Below are 10,486 nucleotides of genomic sequence, written 5' to 3'. Positions count from 1 at the left end.
CTTGTCAACTTTGTTCCAAGAGGTAGGGAATTAAGAATTAGAGGGCATAGGTTTAAGGTGAGAGGGAAAAGACTAAATGGGAACTTGATGTGAAACTTTATCTACACAGTGTGTGGTATGTATATGGAGTGAGTTGCCAGAGGAAGTGGTTGAGGGAGGTACAATAACAACTTTGAACAGGTACATAGACTGGAAACGTTTAGAGCAGGGGTTCTCAACTTTTTTATGCCATGGACCCCTTGTTGCGCCCACGGGCTCGGCTGCTCAGCATATTCTGCAATTCTGCTCATGAATATACATGGGTCAGCTAATTATTATTTCATTATGGTGGTATTTAACTCCCTTCTTTTTGCTGTCGCACTTGTCGAGGCTTAAACAAAGCACAGCAATGTTTCGCTGTCTTCTAGCGTTCAGTCTTGCCTGAGAAAGTGGACTATGAAGTTGACTGAAGCTGAAGACTAGTGGTATTTGTTTTATGTTTACACATTCCTTTCAGGCGAGTGTTGGTTTCTGGTTTTCCATTTGAGTTTTAGTTCATGGCCCCGTTTGGCCAAGCATTTCTTGCTTTCCTTTCCCTTTTAAGCCTGTTTGCATTAAAGTTTGTGCACTATCAACCTGCTTCAGTGTCTCTCTCTCTCCGCTCTTGGGCCATATCCAAACATAGTGACAACAAGTCTTGACCACACAAAGATGGACCCAGCAGAGAGAGAGCAGCTGACCTCGGCCCCTGAGATTCATTGGTCAGGTAGGGGACAAGCTACAGGCAATTGAATCTGTTCTGGGTAAAGTCACTGAAGCAATGAGGCAAATAATCTCATGCCCACATGCCCAGTCTCATCTGAAAGTATCATCTTCTGCCACAACTGTTCAGCAGCTCACCACAGACAATTCGAGTCGGGTGTCTGCGATTTCCACTCTCACGGCCGCCATCCACAAACTCACTACGGACAGCCAGCATCAGCTGACGGCCACTGGAGCTCTTGCCAATGCAATTCAGCAGCCTCTGGCCGCCCCAGTCCCACTCCCAGCATCTCGCAGATCCTCATTTTCTGCTGCCCTGACAATCTCTGCCACTAATGCTCCTGCTCCCACTTTCAGACTTACAGACTCTCTCACTTACAGACTCCCACGTCCATATTTGACCACCAAGTATTCCACCACCAGGCAGATATTCTGGTGATCCCAGTGGTTGCAGGAATTTGATTACCCAATGCAAGCTGACATTCCAAGCACAGCCTGGTCGTTTTAGTGATGATGTGCAAAAACTGGCGTACATGGTCAATCTCCTAGATGGACCTCCACTCAGCCTATTCAATGCTTTACGGGAGCAAGGATATCCCACAGTCCAGTTGTTCTGACATTTTGTTGCAGTTAAGGAAGATTTTTGACCTTCCAGTACAGGGTCAGGAGCCTGCCCACCGACCCTTGGACCGCACCAAGACAGAGGGATGGTGATAGCCTATGCAGTCAAATTCCGTATGCTTGCAGTAGAGATGGGATGGAATGAGAGATCTCTCATCACTGTCTTCCAGCATGGACTGAATGCATGAGATCGCTGTATGGAATGAGCAGGGTAGTCTGGATAACCTGACTAATCTGGCTATTCAAGTTGATAACCAGGTAACTGAGTGGCACAGGAAAAGAATGTCTCAAGCTCCCTCTGCATTGTCTATCCTCACCCTCTTCCTTACCACCCAGCACCCAGTCCTCAGCCTCCCCTAATTGTGTAATGCTCGCACCTTCTTTGTCGTGGAGGTCTCAGACCCATGAACTTAAGGCCTTTGTCAACTCTGGTGTAGCCGGAAATCTCATGGACATCTCTCTCGCCCAAAGGTGGGGAGTTCCAACTCGGGAATGAAGAGGAAAGATCAATGTCAAGGCCTTGGACAGTTGATCTCTGGGCATCGGCCAGATCCACCTTTCCACTGAACCCCTCCAACTTATGCTCGAAGGCAACCATAGCGAACAACTTTGCTTTTATCTGGTTGATTCACCTGAACTGCCACTGGTGTTTGGTCTCCCCTGGTTATCCCGACATAACCAAACAGATGGATTGGTCTCTGAAAGCACTCCAAGAATGGGGACCAGCATGCCTGTCTAGGTCCAGCTCAAGCTCCATTCCATGAATCCCCTCCTGTGTCAGCTAAGGATGTGGACCTGTGTGGGATTCCAGCTGAATATGCGGATCTTCTTGAAGCCTTCAGTAAAAGGAAGGCCACCTCCCTTACCCTACACTGGCCGTACAACTGCACCATAGACCTCCTACCTGATAATAGTCCTCCCCAGGGCCGGTTCTTTTTCCTCTCTTGTCCTGAAATGGTGGCCATAGATGAAAGAGGCATTGGCCATGGGATTTATCTAATCATCAGGAGCAGTTTACTTTTTTGTAAGACAGATTGCAAGCTCAGTCCCTGCGTCGACTATCGGCCCCTGAACAATATCACTGTGAAAAACCGCTACCCTCTTCCCGTGCTGGCATCTGCGTTCGAACATCTCCAGAGAGCAACCATATTTTCCGAGATTGATCTTCGCCATGCATAGAATCTCCTTCTTATGAGAGAAGGGGTTAAGAGGAAGACAGCTTTCAACATGTCTAATGGGCACTATGAGTACCTTGTGATGCCCTGTGGTTGGGCCAGTCAACTGACGCTGGAGACCTTTCAGCCCCGGTATTGGCATCTAGTTTTGCATTTGAAAGTTTTAGTTAGTGGCCTAGTGTTTATTGTTTTCCTTTCCCTTAAAATCCTGTTCCCATTAAAGTCTGTGAACTATTGACCTGCTCCAGTGTCTTTCTCTCTGCACATGGGCCATATCCAAATTAACTAACACTCCTACCATTAACCAAGGGTCCATTGAAACCAGGTTGGGACCCCCTGGTTTGGAAGGCTATGGGCCAAATTTCGGCAATTTGTCTCGCTTGGATGGGGTATCTTGGTTGGTATGCACTAGTTGGGCTGAATGGCCTGTTTCCATTTTGTATGAAATATGTCTCTGTATGACCAGATCAAAGTTACCAATGTGGCTGATAATGAAGTGACAGGAGCAAATACAAGTGTTACTGCCTGCAGTCTGATACTTTACCATAAACACAATACAGTCTGAATCATAATCAATGTGGAAGGAGGTTACTAATCAACCAACTAGTGTGAACCACTGTTCACCTTCCCAAATATCCAATCCCAACAAAAACCAGGAAAGGTCCTGAAACACCTTTGTATCAATGGCAATCACAGTACATAACTGACCTCCCAACACCAGCCCTAACACAACTGAAGTCTTAAAGACCTTTTGGTAAGAAACAAACTGCAGGTCACCAAGATTCTCATGAGGGAGGGAGAGCATCAGCATTTGCAGTGCACATTGGCATAATGACACAGGTCGAAAAGGGGAAGATGTGCTCTGCAGTGAGTATACGGAGTCAGAGAAGATGGGGAAGAGCAGGACTTCCAAGGTAGTAATCTCTGTATTACTCCCAATGCCACGTCTGAGTCAGGGCAGGAACAGGATGAATGTATAGATGAACGAGTGGCTGAGGAAGTGGTGCACTATATTGGGTTGGGTTGATCAGGCGAAAAAGACCCAAACCAATTCGAGTGTCCAGGAAATGTGGTGATAAGCATACAAGCACAACAAAGTAATTTAAACCTAATTTATTATCATAGAACAGAGAGCTCAAATAAACCACACAAAATACTACATAGTAAATTACAGGGCTCACGGTTCTAAGTCAAATTCAATGGTTTTATAGTTCCATTTAATGTCAGAGAATGTATACAATATACAACCTGAAAATCTTACTCTCTGCAGACATCCTTGAAACAGAAGGAAAACCCCAAAGAATCACAGGAAAAAAAAATGTAAGAACCCCAAACACCCTGCCCCCTTCCCATGCACAAGCAGCATCAAACCGTCTCCCACTTATTCTAGCAGAAAGCATCAGCATTCCCACTACCCACCATGCAAGCAACATCAAAACCCCAAAGAGAGACCATGGTCTACAGTCCATCGAAAACTAACTGCTCACTCCATCAGTTTGACATCCCTCATGACCTTTCTCTCACTAACAAGGCAGATAACAAGAGAGATCACTCCTTCCGCAGCGAGAGGGGAGACGAACAGTCGCTATGTCGATGTTACTGTCTGCCTGTAATGGTGCTTTTATTTCAAGATTCCACCGTCTCAAGATTCAACAGTAAACCCTCACTCACCATTGAGAGAGAGAGCGGAGGGTTCTGACAACCCCACTCACTGTCTGAATGTTCCAGCTCCCTACAAGGCTTCAATTTGCGACATCAGCGAGAAATCGTGGAGATATCAAAAACGCAGCCAATCGGCAATCTCCAAGAATGGGAACATGTCACCATGCAGAACCGCAGTTTGAGTGCAGATGTAGATCATGGTCTCCGACAGAACCCCAGTCACCTTGAAAATAAAAATAGAAACATGAGAAGAAGGATTTAAACTGTTTCGCTGATAGACCAGGAGAACTCATCCTCTGGTGCCATCTTTTGCTGTTTTAATAGGCCATTCATTTGTTGAATCAGACCATTGGCCTAAGGAGAATAAGGGACATGGAATTCCCACTGTAAACCATTGGAGACAGCCCACTCTTGAACCCTGGAACCCATAAAGCGTGAACTATTATCAGATTGAATTTCAATGGAGCACCGTGTACAGAAACAAAATATTCTAATCCCAAAAAGTATCATCCTGATTAGCTTTTGAAGGGATTGCCTTCGAAAGACCAGCTACCGTAGTGAAGGGATACTGGAATTGCTCTGTAAAGGAAGGGGACTGACAGAATCTATTTGCCAAATCTTAGCAGGTGCATGCCCACGGTGGATAGCAGCCAAGGGTTGTTTTAAAAGCTGTCGTTGCTTAATTTCTAAACAGAGCCCACAATTCCCTATCACTGTACTAGCTATGTCAGTGGGAAGGAATAACCCCCATTGCCTATTCCACTCTACAGTACCCGGCACCCCTAAATGACCAGAAGACTCAGGGATCCACTGAGCAAAAGACAATAACAGGATATGAGGCTGGCGGCTAGATGTCGCTGTGTCAACACAAGTTTTTCAGCAACGTTGTTAAAACTTGTCATTGACAAATCATCTTTCAAATGGGTGTTGACTTGGTAAACTATAATTATAACATGTGATGATTGGTTCCAAATGTCCCTACATAAATCCGTTCCCACTGAGGGTCGTCCCACAACAGTATAAGACTTTTGATTTCATTGGGGCAGCCAGACTGCGTCCATTAGCAACAGCCCAAGAATCAGTATAAATATGGGCTTCTTCATTTTCATGCATGACAGTATGCACTGCCACAAGCTCTACATATTGACTCAAGCCATCAGAACCTTCCTTCTTCAGAACTTGTCAGGTGAGAGGGTTAAAGGCAGCACCTTCCAACGACAACCATTTTTCCTTATCGCAGAGCCATCGGTGAACCAGGTATGCTGAACAGGAGTCAGAAAATCAAAGGGAATACCCCACTCAGCAGGCAAGACTTCAGCTGGAGTAACTGGAGTGGGTGACGTAGTCTGAGGGGACTCAGCAACCAGTTCATGTATTTTACTAATTCAGTTTGTTTAATGAGAGGTCCACGAGATGTGTAGTATTTTTCTCCAGCATCACAGTTCAAAGGCATCAATAAGCTTCCTCTCCCTTTTTACCGTCCAACTTTCACATCCGTATAATGTCATTGAGAATACTATCACCTGCACAAGTCAAATATTTGTATGTAAAGATGGATTCCTGTTCCCAAGGTTCTTCTCTAAATCCTTCATGGGTGACTTTCGTGACTGCTTCCCACTTCGGTGTAATTTGAAACTGTCAACCACTTCCACTTCCTCTCCATCAGGATCGAAATTGGTTGTGTTGCCAGTAGTCATAAACTTAGTCTTCTTCAGGTTAAGGTACCTATCAGTTCAGAGATTACCCATCCTATAATAGAAAGTTCAGGGTGGAGGGAGATGAGCGAATCTCCTCTTTGTGTTTCAGTCTCTACTAAAGCTCAGTAACAGGCATGAAGCTGTTTCTCAGACACAGTGTATCTGGTGGCAGCATCAGGTAGCTTTCGGGACCAGAAACTCAGAGGCATATTCCTCGCTCCATACTTCTGACACACTGCCACATCATCTCTAACAAAAACTTGCATTTCAAAGGGGATACCCTCTCGACTGGAAGACAGGGGTAAGGCTGCAGCAATGGCCTTTTTTGCAGCCTCAAAAGCTGATTGTTGCTCAGGGCCCCATACGAAATTAAATTTCCTTCTGGTACAAAGGGTCAAAGCAGCATAGCGAAATGGGGTACATGGCATCACCAGTATCTCAAAAGGTCAACAAAGTGTTGGGCTGCTTGTTTTATCATAGAGGGTGCTATGTCTAGGATTTTATTTCTGACCTTATCCAGAATTATCCTATCACGCTTAGTCGATTGTAGTCTCAGGAAATGAACAATCGTGGATGGGCCCTGTGTTTTACCGAGGTTAATTTCTCATCCCCTTGGTCACATATTATCAAAGTATTAAGGGCTTCAGAAACCTCCTCGACAGAGGATCTCTGCAATAGCACATCATCTATATAGTGAGCTACTTTAAGGCTGGGGGAGAGGACACACTCACGCAGATCTTGTGCCACCACACTATAGCAAATAGTAGGACTATGGACATATCCCTGTGGAGGTCCATGTAAAGGTGAACTGAAGGCCCTCCTATATAAATAAAAACTGGGCTTGTGACCGCTCAGCAATAGGAATAGAGCAGAAAGCAATAACAGCATAATAACCGTCAATGTGAATCACTGTGGGAGACATTAGCAGTATGCCAGAAATTAAAGAATGGCAGGGGCAGAAGTGAATGTAGTTGCAATTACTGGGGAGAAAGTGCTAGGGAAGCTGAAAGGTCTGAAGGTAGATAAGTCACCTGGACCAGATGGACTACATCCCAGGGTTCTGAACGAGGTAGCTGAAGAAATTGTGGTGGCATTAGTAATGATCTTTCAAGAATCAATTAATCCTGGTGTGGTTCTGCATGACTGGAAAATTACAAATGTCACTCCATCCTCCAAGAAAGGAAAGAGACAGAAGGAAATTATAAAAAAACACACACAAAGTGCTGGTGGAACGCAGCAGGCCAGGCAGCATCTATAGGGAGAAGCGCTGTTGACGTTTTGGGCCAAGACCCTTCGTCAGGACTAACCGAAAGGAAAGATAGTAAGAGATTTGAAAGTAGTGGGGGAGGGGGAAATGCGAAATGATAGGAGAAGACTGGAGGGGGTGGGATGAAGCTAAGAGCTGGAAAGGTGATTGGCGAAAGAGATACAGAGCTGGAGAAGGGAAAAGATCATGGGACGGGAGGCCTCAGGAGAAAGAAAGGAGGGGGGGATCACCAGAGGGAGATGGAGAACAGGCAAACAACCAAATATGTCAGGGATGGGGTAAGAAGGGGAGGAGGGGCATTAACGAAAGTTAGAGAAGTCAATGTTCATGCCATCAGGTTGGAGGCTACCCAGCCGGTATATAAGGTGTTGTTCCTCCAGCCTAAGTTTGGATTCATTTTGACAATAGAGGAGGCCATGGATAGACATATCAGAATGGGAATGGGACGTGGAATTAAAATGTGTGGCCACTGGGAGATCCTGCTTTTTCTGGCGGGCCGAGCTTAGGTGCTCAGCGAAACGGTGTCCCAGTCTGCGTCGGGTCTCACCAATATATAAAAGGCCACACCGGGAGCACCGGACGCATTACACCACACCAGCCGACTCACAGGTGAAGTGTCGCCTCACCTGGAAGGACTGTCTGGGGCCCTGAATGGTGGTGAGGGAGGAAGTGTAAGGGCAGGTGTAGACACATTTTAATTCTACGTCCCATTCCCATTCTGATATGTCTATCCATGGCCTCCTCTATTGTCAAAATTAATCCAAACTCAGGTTGGAGGAACAACACCTTATATATCGGCTGGGTAGCCTCCAACCTGATGGCATGAACATTGACTTCTCTAACTTCCGTTAATGCCCCTCCTCCCCTTCGTACCCCATCCCTGACATATTTAGTTGTTTGCCTGTTCTCCATCTCCCTCTGGTGCGCCCCCCCTCCTTTCTTTCTCCTGAGGCCTCCCGCCCCATGATCCTTTCCCTTCTCCAGCTCTGTATCACTTTCGCCAATCACCTTTCCAGCTCTTAGCTTCATCCCACCACCTCCGGTCTTCTCCTATCATTTCGCATTTGCCCCTCCCCCCACTACTTTCAAATCTCTTACTATCTTTCCTTTCGGTTAGTCCTGACGAAGGGTCTCGGCCCAAAACATCGACAGCGCTTCTCCCTATAGATGCTGCCTGGCCTGCTGTGTTCCACCAGCATTTTGTGTGTGTTGTTTGAATTTCTAGCATCTGCAGATTTCCTCGAGTTTGCGAAGGAAATTATAGGCCAGTTAGTCTAATGTCGGTGGCTGGGAAGATATTGGAGTCCATTGTTAAAGATGAGGTATCACGAGTACTTGGAAGCATGATAAAATAGGTCAAAGACATGCTTTCCTTCAGGAAAAATCTTACCTGACAAATCTGTTAGAATTCTTTGAGGAAATAACAGGCCAAATAGACAAAGGAGTGTCAGTGGATGCTGGTTACTTAGATTTTCAGAAAGCCTTTGACAAGGTGCCACACAGGGAACTGCTTAACAATATAAGAGCCCATGGTATTACAGGAAAATACTAGCATGGATAGAAGATTGGCTGACTGGTAAAGAGTCAGAATAAAGAGGGACTTTTCTGGTTGGCTGCCAGTTACTAGCAGTGATTTGCAGGGGTTGGCATTAGGACCAGTTCCTTTTTTTGTTATATGCCAATGACTTGGATGACAGAATTGATGGCTTTGGTGCCAATTTTGCAGATGATACCAAGATTTGGGGAGCGGCAGGTCGTGTTGAGGAAACGGGGAGTCCGCAGAAGGACTAAGACAGATTAGAATTGGCAAAGAAGTTGCAGATGCAATATAGTGCAAGGAAGTGTATGGTTATGCATTTTGTTCCGGAGGTTGAATCTGTGGAATTTGTTGTCACAGACAGCTGTGGTGAAGAAGGCATTAGTTATATTTAAAGCAGAGTTTGATGGGTTCTTAATTATTAATGGTGTCAAAGGTTACGAGGAGAATACAGAAGAATGGGGTTAGGAGGGATAATAGATCAACCATGCTAGAATGGCAGAGTGGAGCCAATTGGCTGAATGGCCTAATTCTGCACCTATGTTTTGTGGTCTTATGGTAGTGTTCGGCCATAATAGTAGCTCCTCCCTGTGGACAACAATCCCACTTGGTGGTGTTATCCCGTAACGACAGGTCCCTGTGGACAGCACTTCCACCTAAAGTTCAAAATAAATTATTATCAGAATCAAGTTTAATATCACCGGCATATAGCGTGAAATTTGTTGTCTTTGCGACAGCAGTATAATACAATATATATACATTGTATTTTATATATATATATATATAATAGTTCAATTAAGTAAGTAGTGCAAAATAAACACTTTTAAAAAGCAGTGAGGTACTGTTCATGGGTTTGATGTCCATTCAGAAATCAGATGGCAGAGAAGAAGCTAATTCTGTGTCATTGAGTGTGTGCCTTTAAGCTCCTGTACCTCCTCCCTGAAAACAGGGCATGTCCTGGGTGATGGGGGTCCTTAATAATGGATGCCGCCTCTTTGAGGCATCTCTCCTTGAAGATGTCCTGGATACTGCTGAGGCTAGTGCCCGTGATGGAGCTGACTAAGTTTACAACTCTCTACAGCTTATTTCGATCCTTTCTGAAATTCACAATCAGTTCTTTGGTCTTACTGACGTTAAGTGCAAGGTTGTTGCTGTGACTCCACTCGACTAGCTGATATATCTTGCTCTTGCATGCCCTCTCATCACCATCTGAAATTCTACCAACAATAGTTGTGTTGTCAGCAAAGTTATGGAAGGCATTTGAGCTATACCTAGTCACACAATCATGGGTGTAGAGAGAGTAGAGCAGTTGGCTGAGCACACATCCCTGAGATGCGCCAGTGTTGATTGTCAGTGAGGTGGAGATGTTATTTCCAATCCACCCAGATTGTGGTCTTCTGGTTAAGAATCAGGATCCAGTTGCAGAGGGAGGTACAGAGGCCCAGGTTTTGGAGCAAAGTACATATAATTCACCACATACAACCTTGATATTCTTTTACTTATCAGCATACACAGTAAATCCAAGAAATCAATAAAAGATCGCACCAAACACGATGAACAAACAACCAAGGTGAAAAAGACAACAGACTGTGCAAATATAAAAATAAAGAAGAAAAAACAATAATACATCAATAAGCAATAAATATCGAGAACAGAAACTGCTTGGCCATTGTTACGTGTGGGGACTTAAGGCTTTTGCTGTCACAACTTGAACCAGATATTTCAACCCTTGCCAAAACCATCAAGCTCATTGATTTACAGTGCACTGGTAATCTGGGTTTAAAGA

At 45.0% G+C, this 10,486-nt stretch overlaps 1 long non-coding RNA gene across 1 annotated transcript in view; it reads right to left on the bottom strand.

Moving 5' to 3' along the window:
• Positions 1–4,340: 4,340 nt before the first annotated feature.
• Positions 4,341–10,486, bottom strand: part of LOC140741623 (uncharacterized) — a 58,495-nt gene continuing 52,349 nt past the window's right edge. The window contains exons 3-4 of the long non-coding RNA XR_012102102.1: positions 9,239–9,356; positions 4,341–4,422 (exon numbers count right to left, since the gene is read on the bottom strand). This is a non-coding gene — a long non-coding RNA (uncharacterized lncRNA). The remainder of the gene's footprint in view (positions 4,423–9,238; positions 9,357–10,486) is intronic.

The sequence above is a fragment of the Hemitrygon akajei genome, chromosome 18 (genome assembly GCF_048418815.1).
Source record: "Hemitrygon akajei chromosome 18, sHemAka1.3, whole genome shotgun sequence".
NCBI classification, from domain to species: Eukaryota; Metazoa; Chordata; class Chondrichthyes; order Myliobatiformes; family Dasyatidae; genus Hemitrygon; species Hemitrygon akajei.
This window is presented reverse-complemented; position numbering and strand designations above follow the sequence as displayed.